Raw genomic sequence first — 21,267 nt, forward strand, 5'->3', positions numbered from 1 at the left:
AAAGTTACTCGCAGATCAGATAAAATCCTTACTTATTCATACACTGGTTGAATGAACAAAAAGGCTAGTGACACTGAGCAAGTGCATCTTATTTTCTTGTAGGACACCATACTTACTTATTGTTGTCACTAATAAGTTTTGTTTATATGTGTTTAACAAAAATGGGTATGTTGCATGTAATTTGATAGCGTTAAATGAGAAGATGCCATTAAGATGACCCAAAACAGGAAGGAAAAAAAAAAAAAAATTTAAAGAGAAGAAAAGCAGCACTATTCTGTTGATTATAAGTACTACACGGTCCAGTCAAATTAATGAGACCACCACCTACATTCAATGACAATGTGCAATAGTAATTCACAGACTGCAGGTGGTAGCACTACCAGTGGAAGGTATATACGAGGGGCATTTGAAAAGTCCATGCAAAGTCCAAGAGATGGCACCATCAGCGCATATCAAGGTCATGTTTAGTTAGTAGCATCTTTGGAAAGAATGCACACCAAGTTTAAGCCATATTGATCTATTTCTTTGTGTTTGGCATTCTTGTGAATCCGAAGTCAAGTGATTGTCAAAAAATGGACGAAAATGAATTTCATGTGGTGATTAAACATTACTTTATGAAAGGCGAAACACCTCAGGAGACTAAAGAGAAGCTTGATAAACATTTATAAGTGGTTTCAAAATTTTTGGAGTGGCCATATGGGCACAAGTGATGCTGAATGTTCTGGATGCCCTGTGGAGGTTACGACTCCAAAAATCATTGATAAAATCCATGATATGGTGATGGATGACAGAAGAGTTAAGGTGTGTGAGATTACTAGTGCTGTGGGCATCTAAAATGAATGGGTACATAATATTTTGCATAAACTTTTGGACATGAGAAAGCTATCTGCAAGATGGGTTCCGCGATTGCTCACACTCAACCAAAAACGGAATCATGTGAAGTGTTGCAAGGATGGTTTGCAGCTGTTCAGGAAGAATCCACAGGACTCTAAGCATTGTATCATCACTATGGATGAAACATGATACATTACTATATTCCTGAGGCCAAACAATAATCTAAACAATGGGTTACCAAGGGAGAATCTGCACCAAAAAAAGGCAAAGACCATTCCTTTGGCCGGAAAGGTTACGACGACTGTCTTTTGGGATTCACAAGGGATAATCCTCATCTGGAAAAGGATAAAACTATTACAGGTGGATATTATTCATTGTTATTGGACCGTTTGAAAACCGAGTTGCAAGAATAACACTGGCAACTGGACCGCAAAGAGTCCTTTTCCATCACGACAATGCACCAGAACACACCTCAGCAGTTGTGGTCGCAAAATTCACATCCCCCCCCTATGCTCCAGATTTGGCTCCCTCGGACTACTATTTGTTCCCCAATTTGAAGAAATGACAGGTGGGGCAAAGATTTTATTCAAACAAGGAGGTGATCGCAGCAACTAATACCTATTTTGCAGTCTTGGACAATTCCTATTATTCCGAAGGGATCAATAAATTAGAACAGTTTTGGAAGAAGTGTATAAGTATAAAAGGAGACTTTGTCGAAAAATAAAAAAAGTTTATCCCAAACACGTAAGTAGTTTTTATTTTTGCATGGACTTTTCAAACGCCCCTCATAAAGCATGTCTGGGGGATGCGGTAAACAGTGCAGTAGTTACTGTAATGCAGAAATGGAGCAATTTATCTGATATTCAAAAGGGCATGATTGTTAGCTTCTGGGCCAAGGGTGGAAGCAATTCAAAAACAGCTTAGTTTTAAACTGTTCGCATGCCACCATAGTTAAAGTATATCATGCATGGCAAAATGGCGGTATTCAAAACCTGCACTGTAGCAACTGTGGTGGAGCAGGATGACAGAGGTGAACGATGGCTGCTGAGATGCAACTGAACACCCAGATGAACCAAGCAGCTATGTTGTTGCATATGTGCCTCCATAGCAGGTGCTGGTGCTGGTGCATGCACTCATGTTGACTTCTGTTCATTAGCAATGAAGGCTGGACATCCACTGAGTAGTGGCAGGTGACACACTCAGACGAATCACATTTATGTTACATTGGGAGTGAAATGTCTGAAAGCAGGTACCCTGCAAGAACTGTTGGAGGGGTCCATGCTGAAAGAGGAAGCATTATGGTCTGAGGAATGTTTTTGTGGCATTCTCTCGGTAATCTCATCATCCTGGGAGGCACGATGGATCAACATGTAGTTTCCACTGACAAGGCTACAATAACATACAGCGACAGGATGTATGCGACAAAACTCTGTTGCACCACTTCCTTCAGTGGGGATATTAATGGTGAGCTATAAAGTTGGTAGCAGGAGCGTCATTTGGACAGATGGAGACATCCCACAAATTTGAATGGGTGGCGGACACCACTTTGTGAGGAGTGAGGACTGCAGTGGAGAACGTATTTAACCTTTCAAAAAATGATTAGAGGTAACTGAATCTCTGATGGCAAATGCAGTTCAGTTGTTTGAGTTGTAAACAGATGAGGGAAGTGCTCTTTTGTGGTTGGACAGTTGATGTGCAGCCAGTGTTGGGTGTACAAACAGGTAACACACAAGGAAACAATTTCTAAAGAAATAAGGGAGTGTTCGTAAGCTATAAAGTAAGTTTAAAGCTGAAGAATGAAAAGTGAAACTCAGCCAGTTACAAATATGACCCAGAAAGATTATTTATCTAAGTTTGTCTGTGCAGTGTTTATGTACTTTCTCATTATTCCTTTCTCTTGATACACTTTCTTTACGCTCTACATTTCAAAGTTTATTCCCATTCTTCAAATCCATCTTAATCTCCTTTTGTTAACAAATTAACCTCTTCCTGCATTAACAATTGATTTCATACACTTATACCTACTTATTTTCTAATATTCATCTCAACCAAACCATTCTAAATACCAGGTGGCTATCAGATCCACGACTACAAATAATGCTCCCCCCCCCCCCCCCCCCCACCACCACCACCTCCACCCCACCCCGTTGTCCCCTCTGCAGACTGCATGACGATTTCATCAAACAGTTCGAAAGTATAAGGACATCAGTTAATTACCTCAAGAGTTATATTTATATTTGTATTCACTGCTTTGATTACAAAGAACAATCATTAAAACTATTACTTAGGTCTTGTAGCTGTAGATGTAGGGAACATGCAGCAGTCCTCAGCAATTAGGAGGCCTAGGTTAGTTGCAAGTCAAACACAAAGAAGAAGGTTCTGCTGCTAGGTAGTTCGCATGGTAGAGATGTGGGCCAGCAGTTGCAATAAGTGCTGGGGAGTGAGTACCTGGTCACCAGCATTGCGAAGCTTAGTGCAGGGTTGGCTCAGGTGACTGACACTTAGGTAGTGATAGTGGGTGGAGCAGTGAACAGTCTCGATAGGGACGGGGAGTATGATGTAGGTGGTGACCTGGTCAAGTTAGCTACTCAAGCTGGTGGCACTAATGCGCATTTTGTGCAACTGTTTTAGCATCATGATCGGCCGCATCTTGATGCGGTTGTTAGGCGCATTAACATGGGACTGGAGAGGGCACTGATAGCAGAGGGCATGGATCACATTTAAGTAGTGCCAGTTGGTTCTATCAGCAGATCAGGTTTCACTAGGCATGGCCTGCACCTCAATAGGTATGAGAAGAGGAGGCTGGCAAGGCTTATAGGTGACAGTGTAGTGGGTGGTGGTGGGATCATTCATGGAAAAATTCCTGTAGTAGTTAGTGTTAGAGGTGCACCTTTTTTAGACTGAAGTCAGCTGATAGGTATACCTGCTTAAAGGAAGTTCCTCTAATAAAGGGCTCACCTTCAGAGGATGTCATGTTTCCTAGTGTAGAAGGAATTAGCATATTTCATCAAAATATAAGAGGTATGAAGTTAGTGAACTTGAAACGTAACAGTCTAATAGAAACTTATTAAACACGTAAATTTTAACCATAAACAGTAATTTCTGACATAGAGGTGTATGGAAATATGTACTCATGAAAAAGTTATGAAGAAAACAATTACAGAATCTTAATTACACTAATGTGTAGAAACATTTTATATGATACGAATCTTCTGTAATTAGTAAATATAACAAGTGTATTGTTAACATTTAACACCTAACCCGTTTATACATGAAACAATTAGTATATAGACTAGAATTCACTCATGTGTTTAATATATAAGAATCTAGGTAATAATAGAAATGTGTCATTTGTTTTAGGATGAGAGTTTTAATTGTTAATTAATGAAATAATAATTTTAAATAATGCTGAGGATTGTACAGGATTGTTAAGAAAGTATAAATAGTTACAGCCATGTTGGCAAAGGAGGTCAGTCTGGTTTTGGTTTTTGAGCAGTGAGCATGTGGCTGCTCCTTTTGTATTGTAAGTATTGTTTGCCTCTGTAATAATACTTTACTTTTGTTTTGAAAGTATAATAAAAATTATGAAACTTAACACAAGATTAAACTAAGTTAACTCTCCACTCCAGTAGTTAAGTTAAGGTGACTGACAATGTAAGGACGACAGCTGCAACAGATCATGAGTAACTATGAACAACCCAATTATTACGAGTAGTCAAGACATGTTGTTATTGGTGTATGGAGCTGGGATGCAGTGTAATTCTGTAAACTAATCTTTTATTTTATTTCGGAGTTAACCCGCTTGTTGAAATAATATTCCATTTTTTCAAGAGTAGGACAAAGAAGAAAGTGAATAACACTACAAAGGACATAATGATACTTATTTGCAAATGCAACTTGGAGAACCAATTGTAAGTATAAAATCTATTTGAATTTTTACTTTCGGAAATTGTTTTTCGTCTGCATTGTCATTATGGAGGATAATGGGGAGGTTAACAACGACATGGAAGTTACCGATAACGGCAAAGTTAATAGAAACTTGCAAAACAGCGTAGATATTACTGATGATAGTGTAGTTAATCAAGATAATGAAATCAGAGAGGATAGTGATCATAGTAGGGTATGTTCACCCTTTCGTGGATTTGAACCTAACGTATCAGCCTAGGATAGGTTAGTTCAACTTATGAAAGAACAAAAAATGATCACTGGAAGAACAGAAAAAGACACTTGAAAAATCGTTTGATGAACATAAAACCTGTTTTGATCAGAAACTTGATTCTACAGTAAAAAGTTAAGACAACCATGGAACCCAAATTCGTGAGACAAAGAAGAGTTTAGATAAACGTTGGGAGAAAGTAGATGTGAATACCAAAAATGTGTCGACTATAGAAGGGGAAATTGTTACCTTAAAACAAGATTACAAAAAATTCGAAGAGAGGCTAGATTTCGCGAAAAATTTAAAAAAAGTTTCTACTTTTGAAGTACTACAATTAAAAAAGCTCAACAAAGATTTCGTAAAGTAATTCACAGAAACAGACCAAAATATACAAAATTTCACTAAAATTGCAAATTAGAATTTCGCAGAATTAAAAAAAGATGTAGGCACTTGTTTAGGCGAAATTTCAAACTTTAAATCTAATTTTCAAGAAATTGAAGATTCCGTTGCTGTGAAATCTTTCTGTAGTTACAGTTCATTGTGGAATAATGTTAACATAAAAACATTTTCTGGGGAGGGCAATATACATCCAATTGATTTCATGCACAAGATAAAAGATCACTTGACTGATACAATGAGCGACAGTTTGAAAATTAAATTTTTTAAAAAGTTTTTAGATGGGGAGGCTTTGTCATGGGCGAACCAATCAATCAAACCCAAAATGTTGTTTAATGAGGTAGAACGAGCTTTCACGAACAAATTCTGGTCAGAAACTAAGCAAGCCAGAATTAAGTCAGAATTTTTGAATGGGCCAAATTTCAAACCGGGTAGTGGACGCATGAAAACCTTTTGTGAACAACAGTTAAGAACTTTAGTACGTCTTGATAAACCACTTGATGAAATGATCCAAATAGATGCATTAAAACGTAGATTGCCGAACAGGTACAGTGGAGTCTTGTCTACGGACCTGATGATACAACTGAACAATTTATTAGATATATAGATAAATTGGATTTAGCATGGGAGAGAAACGACAGATGTAATAACAGACCTGATGATAACAGGAATAACAACAACAGAGCCTTCAATGATCATTTAAATAGTAGATTCAGAAATGATGACACAATAAATGGGGAGAGGAATGTTAGGCAAAGACCTGAGAACAGGAATTTCAAACCAAGAAATAGGTAGTGTGGGTAAAATCAGGAAAACAATAGTAACAATTTTGAAAACAGAAGAAGTGGTCCGGTGAACTAAGACCTGCCTCTTTCGGAGCCTGGCAAAATGGGGCAAATAGACATGGGAATTACAATCAGGCACACTGTAGTAATTTCAGAAGGGTAAGGGGGAGAACAAATAGACTGTACTAAAATTTTGTATCCAGAATACAACCTGAAGTGAGTAGAATGAAGTTTGATAGGGAATTTTGGAAATTTTTATCATCTCAAAACAAAGGTGAGCAAAAAAGTAAAAAATCTGAATTTGAATTAGAAGAAAACATTTTGACAAATTTCTTTAACTGTAGTAATGGAGTAATAGTTGTTGATAGTGATGAGAACAGATCTGATGAGTATGGTTTAGTGAGAATGTTGAGTGACTGTGAAATGCTGATACTGGTGCTGTATGTGTGGAAGCTGTTGTTCATGTGCTAGGCAATGGAAGCGACTAATTCCAGATGAAATTGCAGTAGATAACAGGAAAATGAGGATGTGATAGGACAGAGTAGTCACAGTGTTGAGGTTGTTGAAGAAGTGTGTGAAGAGGGAGATGAGTTTGGTGTTGAAAATAATATTAAGTGTGATGATAATGTTTCTGATGACATTTCAGATGATGATGATAATGATGTTGATGATGATATGTTACTTACAGAACTAGATGGGATGATATATGTAGGAGTTAAAGTTGATGATTTGATGCTGAATGATTCTGGAATTTCTAGTGTGTGTGTGTGTGTGTGTGTGTGAGTAATGAGTTATAAACCAGTAGAGCAGTGCCTGATAGATTAATGTTACCAGTTGATGTTAATCATGTTGTGTCTGGATGTGTTTGTGAAAATGGAAAAGATCTAATTAGTGATAGAGTGCTAAGTGTAGTCAGTAACTATAGTAGCAAATATCAGTATGGTGATCAAAAGTGTAAGGTCTTAAGTGAAATTTGTCAGTGTGTACTCAGATGATACAATAGCCATGAAAAATATGGAACAGTCTCCTGGCGATAATATGATTATTAAATGTGTAGAATCTGTAGTAAAAGGTAGTGATTGTGATAAAGTGGTGAAAATAGTTAGTGACTATGGTGACAGATGTAACCATAGTGGTGGCCAAAAGTTTGAAACCATAAATGAAATTTGTCAAAATGTGCATTTAGGAAAGGAAAGTTGTTTTAGAAATTTGGAACAACTCAATTAGTGGATGTGTACAAGTAGTGGAGGAAGGGAATGTGTGTGTTGAAATCTGTAGTTTGCAGACAGATTTGAAGGAGCTTCGCAAAAAAATTTACCTAGTTAATGAAAGTACCACAAAACAGAATGAACAACCAGCAAATAGTAAACTTGTGTTGAAGACTGTATACTTTATGCCACACAGACAAATCCAGGTTGTACACCTTGTCATGCCACACTATCAATACTTTGATCCAGTAGTCAAGAAAATACTAATTGAAACAAAATAACAACTCATAAAAGGTACAATTAATGTTCACTGCTTTTTGCAAATGCAAACACTGACGAGTGAGAAATCGAATAACTTAACACATTTGAAGCTAATACTGTAAAATATTTTTTGTAGTTTATATTCATATTTCTTTTATGTGTGGATATTTGCATATTTTACCTATATTTTGTTTACATCCTTTCAGGGTTGAAAAGGGTATATTTGAACACTAGTTTATGCTTTTACCTGGCATAGATTGGGGGTTATTTGATATTTATATAGGACCATTTGAATTTGTTGTTATTTGGACCCGTTTAGCATCATGATATTTGTTCTTTGATATTTGACACAGCATTGGAAATTCATTTGTTATGCATCTTCCTTTACACAGTGAAGGTCTTACTGTATACTTTGGCAAACTCCACAGTGAGTAACCCAGTGAAAGTGAAATAACCAATAAGAGGAAATATATTTTAAGTTTTGTACTCACTGAATATTTGAACACTTTTTTTGAATTCTTATGTCCATCATAAATTATGAATTAAATAGTGATTTAAGGAGTTGAAATAGTTGAGAATATATTCTGTGCACTGTATTGTCAAGGCAAAAGCTGGGGATGAACATCCTTTCAGAGACGTTTTTCAGTAATTTTGTGGTGAAATTTAACAGGTAGGGGATATGTGGTACTTTCATAGATACACAATGTGGCATATGGTGACTTGCCCCAGTCAGTGACTCCATATGTATTTTCTGTAATCACTCCCCTTTTACTATCCTTTCTTGTTAGTAAGAGCAGTTAGGATTCTTCTGCTATCCCAGAGTATACAGTGTGCAATTTGTAAGACACAAGTCTATATCTTGACCAGGCACTTAACTTAGAATGTGGAAGAACAAAACAACACTAATTTCAATTTTTTTAGCAACCTGTATTTTCAAAATGATATCCATTTTTCTTATTAAGATTCATCATGTAGTGATTTGCTACTGTGTACCAGTAAAACATGAACTTAGTAATTTAGTATATGTTACTTTTAATCTTATTGTGCTGATGACTTTGTGAAAAGTTGAGAAAATGTTTAGAGTTGGTGTGAAGTTTATTTAAGATATATGTGCTGTTACAGAGACAATTTATTACTTTACAACTGAGATGTGATTACAATTAGGTTAGACTGTTTGTAGCCTTATACACGTGTTTGACCTGTTACTATACCTATTATGTGAAAATCACTGGATAGATGTTTGCTTACTATCACATATGAAAATACTTTAAGTCATGATATTGTCCTTAACTTGTATTGGATCTAATATGCAATTGTAAAAAGAACATGTATCAGAAAGAAATTTATTATGTTTGTATACTTCTGTAATCAGTCTGTGGATAGTTATTGGGACAGAAGTGTTCAAACAGTTGCTTCATCAGGAAAGAGGGAAGGAGGGGGAAAGATGAAAGGATGTGGGTTTTAAGGGAGAGGGTAAGGAGTCATTCCAATCCCGGGAGCGGAAAGACTTACCTTAGGGGGAAAGAAGGACAGGTATACACTCGCACACACACACATATCCATCCGCACATACACAGACACAAGCAGACATTTGTAAAGGCCAAGCCTTTGCCTTTACAAATGTCTGCTTGTGTCTGTGTATGTGCAGATGGATATGTGTGTGTGTGCAAGTGTATACCTGTCATATATATGTATATATATATATATGGTTATAATAGAAGGAAACATTCCACGTAGGAAAAATATACCTAAAAACAAAGATGATGTGACTTACCAAATGAAAGTGCTGGCAGGTCGACAGACACACAAACGAACACAAACATACACACAAAATTCAGCTTTCGCAACAAACTGTTGCCTCATCAGGAAAGAGGGAAGGAGAGGGAAAGATGAAAGGATGTGGGTTTTAAGGGAGAGGGTAAGGAGTCATTCCAGTCCCGGGAGCGGAAAGACTTACCTTAGGGGGAAAAAGAGACGGGTATACACTCGCACACCCAATCCGTTACCCCCAGAAACCATCCTTGTAACCATTGATGCCACTTCCTTATACACAAATATCCCGCACGTCCAGGGCCTCGCTGCGATGGAGCACTTCCTTTCACGCCAATCACCTGCCACCCTACCTAAAACCTCTTTCCTCATTACCTTAGCCAGCTTCATCCTGACCCACAACTTCTTCACTTTTGAAGACCAGACATACCAACAATTAAAGGGAACAGCCATGGGTACCAGGATGGCCCCTTCGTACGCCAACCTATTCATGGGTCGCTTAGAGAAAGCCTACTTGGTTACCCAGGCCTGCCAACCCAAAGTTTGGTACAGATTTATTGATGAGATCTTCATGATCTGGACTCACAGTGAAGAAGAACTCCAGAATTTCCTCTCCAACCTCAACTCCTTTGGTTCCATCAGATTCACCTGGTCCTACTCCAAATCCCATGCCACTTTCCTTGATGTTGACCTTCACCTTTCCAATGGCCAGCTTCACACGTCCGCCCACATCAAACCCACCAACAAGCAACAGTACCTCCATTACGACTGCTGCCACCCATTCCACATCAAACGGTACCTTCCCTACAGCCTAGGTCTTCGTGGCAAACGAATCTGCTCCAGTCCGGAATCCCTGAAGCATTACACCAACAACCTGACAACAGCTTTCGCATCCCGCAACTACCCTTCCGACCTGGTACAAAAGCAAATAACCCGAGCCACTTCCTCATCCTCTCAAACCCAGAACCTCCCACAGAAGAACCACAAAAGTGCCCCACTTGTGACAGGATACTTTCCGGGACTGGATCAGATTCTGAATGTGGCTCTCCAGCAGGGATACGACTTCCTCAAATCCTGCCCTGAAATTAGATCCATCCTTCAAGAAATCCTCCCCACTCCACCAAGAGTGTCTTTCCGCCGTCCACCTAACCTTCGTAACCTCTTAGTTCATCCCTATGAAATCCCCAAACCACCTTCCCTACCCTCTGGCTCCTATCCTTGTAACCGCCCCCAGTGTAAAACCTGTCCCATGCACCCTCCCACCACCACCTACTCAAGTCCTGTAACCCGGAAGGTGTACACAATCAAAGGCAGAGCCACGTGTGAAAGCACCCACGTGATCTACCAACTGACCTGCCTACACTGTGATGCATTCTATGTGGGAATGACCAGCAACAAACTGTCCATTCGCATGAATGGACACAGGCAGATAGTGTTTGTTGGTAATGAGGATCACCCTGTGGCTAAACATGCCTTGGTGCACGGCCAGCACATCTTGGCGCAGTGTTACACCATCCGGGTTATCTGGATACTTCCCACTAACGCCAACCTATCCAAACTCCGGAGATGGGAACTTGCTCTTCAATATATCCTCTCTTCCCGTTATCCACCAGGCCTCAATCTCCACTAATTTCAAGTTGCCACCACTCATACCTCACCTGTCATTCAACAACATCTTTGCCTCTGCACTTCTGCCTCGACTGACATCTCTGCCCAAACTCTTTGCCTTTACAAATGTCTGCTTGTGTCTGTGTATATGTGGATGGATATATGTGTGTGTGTGTGTGTGTGTGTGTGTGTGTGTGTGTGTGTGTGTGTGTGTATACCCGTCCCTTTTTCCCCCTAAGGTAAGTCTTTCCGCTCCCGGGACTGGAATGACTCCTTACCCTCTCCCTTAAAACCCACATCCTTTCTTCTTTCCCTCTCCTTCCCTCTTTCCTGATGAGGCAACAGTTTGTTGTGAAAGCTTGAATTTTGTGTGTATGTTTGTGTGTCTGTCGACCTGCCAGCACTTTCATTTGGCAAGTCACATCATCTTTGTTTTTAGGTATATTTTTCCTACGTGGAATGTTTCCTTCTAGAGTGAGAGAGAGAGAGAGAGAGAGAGAGAGAGAGAGACACACACACACACACACACACACACACACACACTAAAATGGTGCAGTTATTATGTCTAAGTACATTTCAACAGCTGAAAACTACTGTTTCCTGTACATTTCTTGACAACAACTTTTACATGATACTATGCCCACTATAATCATCTGTTTAATCTGGTCTATCTACACTTAATACAATGATATACTGTTACAAGTAATATAATCCTTTATAATCACCTATTAACAATGTAATTTCAAACTTATGAATGTTTATTCATATGCACAGCTGCTTGTAATATTTTCTGCCTATACTTAATACAATGATATACTGTTACATGCAACATGGTTCTCACAAGGGAACCTCCCCATCGCAACCCCCTCAGAATTAGTTATAAGTTGGCACAGTGGATAGGCCTTGAAAAACTGAACACAGATCAATCGAGAAAACAGGAAGAAGTTGTGTGGAACTATGAAAAAAATAAGCAAAATACACAAACTGAGTAGTCCATGCGCAAGATAGGCAACATCAAGGACAAGTGTGACACCAGGAGCGCCGTGGTCTCGTGGTTAGCATGAGCAGCTGCGGACCGAGAGGCTCTTGGTTCAAGTCTTCCCTCAAGTGAAAAGTTTAATTTTTTATTTTCAATTTATGTGACAAACTCTTATGTTTTCATCACTTTTTTGGGAGTGATTACCACATCCACAAGAAATCCTAAATCGGGCAAGGTAGAAGAATGTTTTCACCCATTCGCCAAGTGTACAATTTAGGTGGGTCGACAACATATTCCTGTCATGTGACGCACATGCCGTCACCAGTGTCGTATAGAATATATCAAACGTGTTTACCCGTGGAGGAATCGGTTGACCTATGACCTCGCGATCAAATGTTTTCGGTTCCCATTGGAGAGGCACGTCCTTTGGTCTACTAACCGCACGGTTTTGCGGTGCGGTCGCAAAACACAGACACTAAACTTATTACAGTGAACAGAGATGTCAATGAACGAACAGACAGATCATAACTTTGCGAAAATAAAGAAAGTAAACTTTTCACTCGAGGGAAGACCTGAACCAAGGACCTCTCGTTCCGCAGCTGCTCACGCTAACCACGGGGCCACGGCGCTCTTGAATTCACACTACCCTTGATGTTGCCTATCTTACACATGGACTACTAAGTTTGTATATTTTGCTTATTTTTTTCATAGTTCCACACAACTTCTTCCTGTTTTCTCGATTGATTTGTGTTCAGTTTTTCAAGGCCTACCCACTGTGCCAACTTATAACTAAATCTGAGGGGGGTGCGATGGGGAGGTTCCCTTGTCAGTAATCGTTTATTATCAATGTTCTATTCCTTTCAAAAGAAATGCACTTACTATAATTGATCTACCACTTACAGGCACAAAATCAGAACTACTGATGTATTGACATATACTATGGTGTGCTGTCACATGCAACCTAATTCTCTGTAATTATTCATTGTATTTGTGGCAAACTGCTTTCTTGTGGCAAACAGCCTACCCCAGCTATTATTAACAGCAATATCATAACTATAATAGGAAACACACACACACACACACACACACACACACACACACACACACACACACACACACAAACACGCATGCACGCATGCACGCACACACACACACACACACACACACACACACACACACACACACACACACACACACAAAGATAGTGTAACTTACCAAACGAAAGTGTTGGTAAGTTGATAGAGACACTAACAAACACAAACATACACACAAAATTCAAGCTTTCGCAAACCACGGTTGCTTCATCAGGAATGAGGGAAGGAGAGGGAAAGCCGAAAGGATGTGGGACCCACCTCCTCTTCCTCAAAATCACCCTCTCCAAACCTTCCAGGAATTTCTCACTTCCAGCCTTGCCTCTCAATCCTTCTTGAAAAACCTTAATCCTACTCCCAACATCACCACAGCTGAAGCCCAGGCTATCCGTGATCTGAAGGCTGACCGATCCATCGTCATTCTTCCAGCGGACAAGGGTTCCACGACCGTGGTACTTTATCGTCGAGAGTATGTGGCTGAGGGACTGCGTCAGCTTTCAGACAACACTACATACAAAGTTTGCCAAGATAATCCCATTCCTGATGTCGAGGTGGAGCTTCAAGGAATCCTCAGAACCTTAAGCACCCTACAAAACCTCTCACCTGCCTCCATCAACCTCCTGACCCCACCGACACCCTGCACCCCTATCTTTTACCAACTTCCTAAAATTCACAAACCCAATCATCCCGGCTGCCAAGCCCCCACAGAACGTATCTCTGCCTACGTAGATCAACACCTTTAACCCATTACATGCAGTCTCCCATCCTTCATCAAAGACACCAACCACTTTCTCGAATGCCTGGAATCGTCACCCAATCTGTTACCCCCGGAAACCATCCTTCTAACCATTGATGCCACTTCCTTATACAAAAATATTCCGCACGTCCAGGGCCTCGCTGCGATGGAGCACTTCCTTTCATGCCGATCACCTGCCACCCTACCTAAAACTTCTTTCCTCATTACCTTAGCCAGCTTCATCCTGACCCACAACTTCTTCACTTTCGAAGGCCAGACATACCAACAATTAAAGGGAACAGTCATGGGTACCAGGATGGCCCCCTCGTACGCCAACCTATTTATGGGTTGCTTAGAGGAAGCCTTCTTGGTTACCCAGGCCTGCCAACCCAAAGTTTGGTACAGATTTATTGATGACAAATTCATGATCTGGACTCACAGTGAAGAAGAACTCCAGAATTTCCCCTCCAACCTCAACTCCTTAGGTTCCATCAGATTCACCTGGTCCTACTCCAAATCCCATGCCACTTTCCTTGACGTTGACCTCCATCTGTCCAATGGCCAGCTTCACACGTCCGTCCACATCAAACCCACCAACAAGCAACACTACCTCCATTATGACAGCTGCCACCCATTCCACATCAAACGGTCCCTTCCCTACAGCCTAGGTCTTCATGGAAAACGAATCTGCTCCAGTCCGGAATCCCTGAAGCATTACACCAACAACCTGAAAACAGCTTTCGCATCCCGCAACTACCCTCCTGACCTGGTACAGAAGCAAATATCCAGAGCCACTTCCTCATCCCCTCCAACCCAGAACCTCCCACAGAAGAACCACAAAAGTGCCACACTTGTGACAGGACACTTTCCGAGACTGGATCAAACTCTGAATGTGGCTCTCCAGCAGGGATACGACTTCCTCAAATCCTGCCCTGAAATGAGATCCATCCTTCATGAAATCCTCCCCACTCCACCAAGAGTGTCTTTCCGCTGTCCATCTAACCTCCGTAACCTCTTGGTTCATCCCTATGAAATCGCCAAACCACATTCCCTACCCTCTGGCTCCTATCCTTGTAACCGCCCCCAGTGTAAAACCTGTCCCATGCACCCTCCCACCACCAACTACTCCAGTCCTGTCACCCGGAAGGTGTACACGATCAAAGGCAGAGCCACGTGTGAAAGCACCCTCGTGATTTACCAACTGACCTGCCTACACTGTGAAGCTTTCTATGTGGGAATGACCAGCAACAAACTGTCCATTCGCATGAATGGACACAGGCAGACAGTGTTTGTTGGTAATGAGGATCACCCTGTGGCTAAACATGCCTTGGTGCACGGCCAGCACATCTTGGCACAGTGTTATACCATCCGGGTTATCTGGATACTTCCCACTAACACCAACCTGTCAGAACCCCAGAGATGGGAACTTGCCCTTCAGTATATCCTCTCTTCTCGATACCCACCAGGCCTCAACCTCCGCTAATTTCAAGTTGCTGCCGCTCATGCCTCACCTGTCATTCAACAACATCTTTGCCTCTGTACTTCCGCCTCGACTGACATCTCTGCCCAAACTCTTTGCCTTTACAAATGTCTGCTTGTGTCTTTATATGTGTATGTGTATGTGTGTGTGTGTGTGTGTGTGTGTGTGTGTGTGTGTGTGTGTGTGTGCGCGCGCGCATGCGCGTGTGTATACCTCTGCCTTTTTCCCCCCTAAGGTAAGTCTTTCCGCTCTCAGGATTGGAATGACTCCTTACCCTCTCCCTTAAAACCCACATCCTTTCGTCTTTCCCTCTCCTTCCCTCTTTCCTGATGAAGCTTTAATTTTGTGTGTGTGTTTGTGTTTGTTAGTGTCTCTATCAACATACCAATGCTTTCGTTTGGTAAGTTACACCATCTTTTGTTTTTAGATATATTTTTCCCAAGTGGAATGTTTCCCCCCACCTTATATAAAATTTTGTAACATTATAAACACATGAACTATGTCCTTGAACTTAATGTAAGACTTATATATGCCAGGAGATTTGTAAAGGGAACATCTATATCACTTGGCTGAGATTCCAGTAATTTTAATTTTTTATCTCAGACCTGCCTCTTGTTTAATTTTGAAAATGTAACAAAAATTTCTTTTGTCATTATCACACTTGACTCTGTGATGTTTAGAAAATATATTGCTGAATATGAAGGACTTCACATAATGTGAACATTTTAACATTTGTTTATATGAGATATGCCGTAATTTGATGCATTTGGCTACCTTATTTCTATTTTTTCATATTTATATAATAATTTTTGTTTGAGCAGCAACAGATATCCGAGGAACACAGTAATTCTGTACCTCGCTCTTGTAATTTTCATGTATGTCTCTCACACATGTCACAGATTTCAACATTGTATGTAACTGATTATGTTTGATCAAACCCAGATACTAGAGGGACTGCTTATTAGCCAGCTCATAGTATCTAGCATTTGTTACATGGTTAAACAATACAGCATTGTATTTGTCATTTACTCTGTCCAGCAGAACGCTATTTGTTCACCCTTCGTTGATCACTCAATAGAGAGTGTTGGGGTTAATTTTCGGGGACTGGGATGGTAAAGCTGTGGCAAGTCTGTTCTGCAGGGAATGTCGAACACTCTTCTCCCTCCGGCGCCACAGTGAAGTACTGAAACAGTGGGGGTCCTGGGTAGGAGGGTATCCTGTCTTTGGGCTCTGTCGTCTTTTCTTCTTCAACTCCAACACTTCAAACCTTCTATTTCATTTCTTACTTCTCATTAGAGTACCTAGCTATCCTTCCCACTGTCCACATGCATATGTGTGTATTGCTGAGACCCTTCTCATTTACCGTGTCAGCTTTATTAAGCGACTAAAACCTATTCTATAGGAGGATCTGGGGAACAAGCTAGCATTTCTGCATTATTAGATGTAACTATTCTCAGTCATATTATATCATTTATTTATGTCTAATTTTGTTGAATGTTGTCACCCAAGTAGTTAACATTTACTTATGTATTTACTTCGCTATATACTAGCATCTGAATCTTCTGTTTCATTTACTATTTCTCATTTGAGTACCAAGTTATCCTTGTCTCTATCCACATGCATATGTCCTTATTGCTGAGACTGATCTTATTTACCTTGTCAGCCTATTAAATGACTAAAGTCTATTTTATAAGAGAATCTGGGAAACAAGCTAGTATTTCTGCACTATTGAAGATACTGAATTCACAGTGAAGTCGGCAAAAGATAGAAACATAGGTGTAAGAGAGACAGCTTCGGCTAAAAGTAAGGGTGATTCAAAAAGAATACCACAACTTTAGGAATTTAAAACTCTGCAACGACAAAAGGCAGAGCTAAGCACTATCTGTCGGCGAATTAAGGGAGCTATAAAGTTTCATTTAGTTGTACATTTGTTCGCTTGAGGCGCTGTTGACTAGGTGTCAGCGTCAGTTGATGCTAAGATGGCGACCGCTCAACAGAAAGCTTTTTGTGTTATTGAGTACGGCAGAAGTGAATCGACGACAGTTGTTCAGCGTGCATTTCGAACGAAGTATGGTGTTAAACCTCCTGATAGGTGGTGTATTAAACGTTGGTATAAACAGTTTACAGAGAATGGGTGTTTGTGCAAAGGGAAAAGTTCTGGACGGCCGAGAACGAGTGATGAAAATGTAGCACGCATCCGGCAAGCATTTGTTCGCAGCCCAGGAAAATCGACTCGCAGAGCTAGCAGAGCTGCAAATTCCACAATCAACTGTATGGAGAGTCCTACGAAAAAGGTTAGTTATGAAACCTTATCGTCTGAAATTGGTTCAAGCACTGTCTGCTGCAGCTGATAAGATTAAAAGAATCGATTTCTGGGATTTTATCCTTGCTCAAATTGAAACAGATGAATCTTTCGTTTCAAAGATTGTGCTTAGTAATGAAGCAACTTTCCACACTAACGGGATAGTCAACCGTCACAATGTCTGTATATGGGGCACTGAGAACCCGCGGGAAACAACTCAGTATGAACGTGACTCGCCTTAGGTGAACGTTTTCTGTGCCATTTCAGCCAATAAAATTTTTGGTCCCTTTTTTTTCGAAGGTGCTACTGTAACTGGACTACAGTATCTGGAGATGTTAGAGAATTGGCTGTTCCCTCAGCTCGAACAAGAAGCACAACAATTCATATTTCAGCAGGATGGAGCGCCACCACATTGGCACTTATCCGTTCCACACCTGAACGTCAACTACCCGAGGCAATGGATCGGCCGCCAGGCAGCCCGTGACAGAGCATTCATCGCTGGCCTCCAAGAAGCCCTGATCTTACCCCCTGCGATTTTTTCTTATGGGGGTATGTTAAGGATATGGTGTTTCGGCCACCTCTCCCAGCCACCATTGATGATTTGAAACGAGAAATAACAGCAGCTATCCAAACTGTTACGCCTGATATGCTACAGAGAGTGTGGAACGAGTTGGAGTATTGGGTTGATACTGCTCGAGTGTCTGGAGGGGGCCATATTGAACATCTCTGAACTTGTTTTTGAGTGAAAAAAAACCTTTTTAAATACTCTTTGTAATTATGTATAACAGAAGGTTATATTATGTTTCTTTCATTAAATACACATTTTTTAAGTTGTGGTATTCTTTTTGAATCACCCTGTATATAATGCTCAAACCAACTTACCAATGTATAAAACCTATTCATATTTTGTTGTGATGAAACAATCATTTATAATTCATTTATTGTGTATTTTCACCCAAGTGGTGAACACGTACCTGTATATAAGGCCCAACCACATAGTTATTGCTGCTGTTTCAATTATTTATAAAACACAACTAATACGATGTATTAGTCACTTATTCAAGTTATTGTATATTGTTACTCAAAGTAATGTGTAACCACACTCTTATGTCTCATTCCGTTATTGTCAGCACTTACTGTAAAGGGAAAAGCAACAACTGTGTTGTGCAAATATTCCTGAAAAAATACATTAATTAATTTTTGGATGACTGTAAAGGACAGGAGTGAAGCATCGGAAGTGTCTTAACAAAAGAAAAATGGAAAGATTGGACACTGTTCAGACATTGCATTCTATATATGTAGGGTGAATTATACAGGGCTATTACAAATGATTGAAGCGATTTCATAAATTCACTGTAGCTCCATTCATTGACATATGGTCACGACACACTATAGATACGTAGAAAAACTCAAAGTTTTGTTCGGCTGAAGCCGCACTTCAGGTTTCTGCCGCCAGAGCACTCGAGAGCGCAGTGAGACAAAATGGCGACAGGAGCCGAGAAAGCGTATGTCGTGCTTGAAATGCACTCACATCAGTCAGTCATAACAGTGCAACAACACTTCAGAACGAAGTTCAACAAAGATCCACCAACTGCTAACTCCATTTGGCGATGGTATGTGCAGTTTAAAGCTTCTGGATGCCTCTGTAAGGGGAAATCAACGGGTCGGCCTGCAGTGAGCAAAGAAACGGTTGAACGCATGTGGGCAAGTTTCACGCGTAACCCGCAGAAGTCGACGAATAAAGCAAGCAGGGAGCTAAACGTACCACAGCCGACGGTTTGGAAAATATTACGGAAAAGGCTAAAGCAGAAGCCTTACCGTTTACAATTGCTACAAGCCCTGACACCCGATGACAAAGTCAAACGCTTTGAATTTTCGGCGCGGTTGCAACAGCTCGTGGAAGAGGATGTGTTCAGTGCGAAACTTGTTTTCAGTGATGAAGCAACATTTTTTCTTAATGGTGAAGTGAACAGACACAATGTGCGAATCTGGGCGGTAGAGAATCCTCACGCATTCGTGCAGCAAATTTGCAATTCACCAAAAGTGAACGTGTTTTGTGCAATCTCACGGTTTAAAGTTTACGGCCCCTTTTTCTTCTGCGAAAAAAACATTACAGGACACGTGTATCTGGACATGCTGGAAAATTGGCTCATGCCACAACTGGAGACCGACAGTGCCGACTTCATCTTTCAACAGGATGGTGCTCCACCGCACTTCCATCATGATGTTCGGCATTTCTTAAACAGGAGATTGGAAAACCGATGGATCGGTTGTGGTGGAGATCATGATCAGCAATTCATGTCATGGCCTCCACACTCTCCCGACTTAACCCCATGCGATTTCTTACTGTGGGGTTATGTGAAAGATTCAGTGTTTAAACCTCCTCTACCAAGAAACGTGCCAGAACTGCGAGCTCGCATCAACGATGCTTTCGTACTCATTGATGGGGACATGCTGCGCCGAGTGTGGGAGGAACTTGATTATCGGCTTGATGTCTGCCGAATCACTAAAGGGGCACATATCGAACATTTGTGAATGCCTAAAAAAACTTTTTGAGTTTTTGTATGTGTGTGCAAAGCATTGTGAAAATACACTCCTGGAAATGGAAAAAAGAACACATTGACACCGGTGTGTCAGACCCACCATACTTGCTCCGGACACTGCGAGAGGGCTGTACAAGCAATGATCACACGCACGGCACAGCGGACACACCAGGAACCGCGGTGTTGGCCGTCGAATGGCGCTAGCTGCGCAGCATTTGTGCACCGCCGCCGTCAGTGTCAGCCAGTTTGCCGTGGCATACGGAGCTCCATCGCAGTCTTTAACACTGGTAGCATGCTGCGACAGCGTGGACGTGAACCGTATGTGCAGTTGACGGACTTTGAGTGAGGGCGTATAGTGGGCATGCGGGAGGCCGGGTGGACGTACCGCCGAATTGCTCAACACGTGGGGCGTGAGGTCTCCACAGTACATCGATGTTGTCGCCAGTGGTCGGCGGAAGGTGCACGTGCCCGTCGACCTGGGACCGAACAGCAGCGACGCACGGATGCACGCCAAGACCGTAGGATCCTACGCAGTGCCGTAGGGGACCGCACCGCCACTTCCCAGCAAATTAGGGACACTGTTGCTCCTGGGGTATCGGCGAGGACCATTCGCAACCGTCTCCATGAAGCTGGGCTACGGTCCCGCACACCGTTAGGCCATCTTCCGCTCACGCCCCAACATCGTGCAGGCCGCCTCCAGTAGTGTCGCGACAGGCGTGAATGGAGGGACGAATGGAGACGTGTCGTCTTCAGCGATGAGAGTCACTTCTGCCTTGGTGCCAATGATGGTCGTATGCGTGTTTGGCGCCGTGCAGGTGAGCGCCACAATCAGGACTGCATACGACCGAGGCACACAGGGCCAACACCCGGCATCATGGTGTGGGGAGCGATCTCCTACACTGGCCGTGCACCACTGGTGATCGTCGAGGGGACACTGAATAGTGCACGGTACATCCAAACCGTCATCGAACCCATCGTTCTACCATTCCTAGACCGGCAAGGGAACTTGCTGTTCCAACAGGACAATGCACGTCCGCATGTATCCCGTGCCACCCAACGTGCTCTAGAAGGTGTAAGTCAACTACCCTGGCCAGCAAGATCTCCGGATCTGTCCCCCA

At 41.5% G+C, this 21,267-nt stretch overlaps 1 protein-coding gene across 1 annotated transcript in view; it reads right to left on the reverse strand.

Annotated features, from left to right (window-relative positions):
* The window catches only part of LOC126190927 (guanine nucleotide exchange factor subunit Rich), a 294,040-nt gene that overhangs the window by 101,963 nt on the left and 170,810 nt on the right, over positions 1–21,267 (reverse strand). The gene's annotated exons all lie outside the window — the stretch shown is intronic.

Source organism: Schistocerca cancellata, chromosome 6 (genome assembly GCF_023864275.1).
Source record: "Schistocerca cancellata isolate TAMUIC-IGC-003103 chromosome 6, iqSchCanc2.1, whole genome shotgun sequence".
In the NCBI taxonomy this organism is placed as follows: Eukaryota; Metazoa; Arthropoda; class Insecta; order Orthoptera; family Acrididae; genus Schistocerca; species Schistocerca cancellata.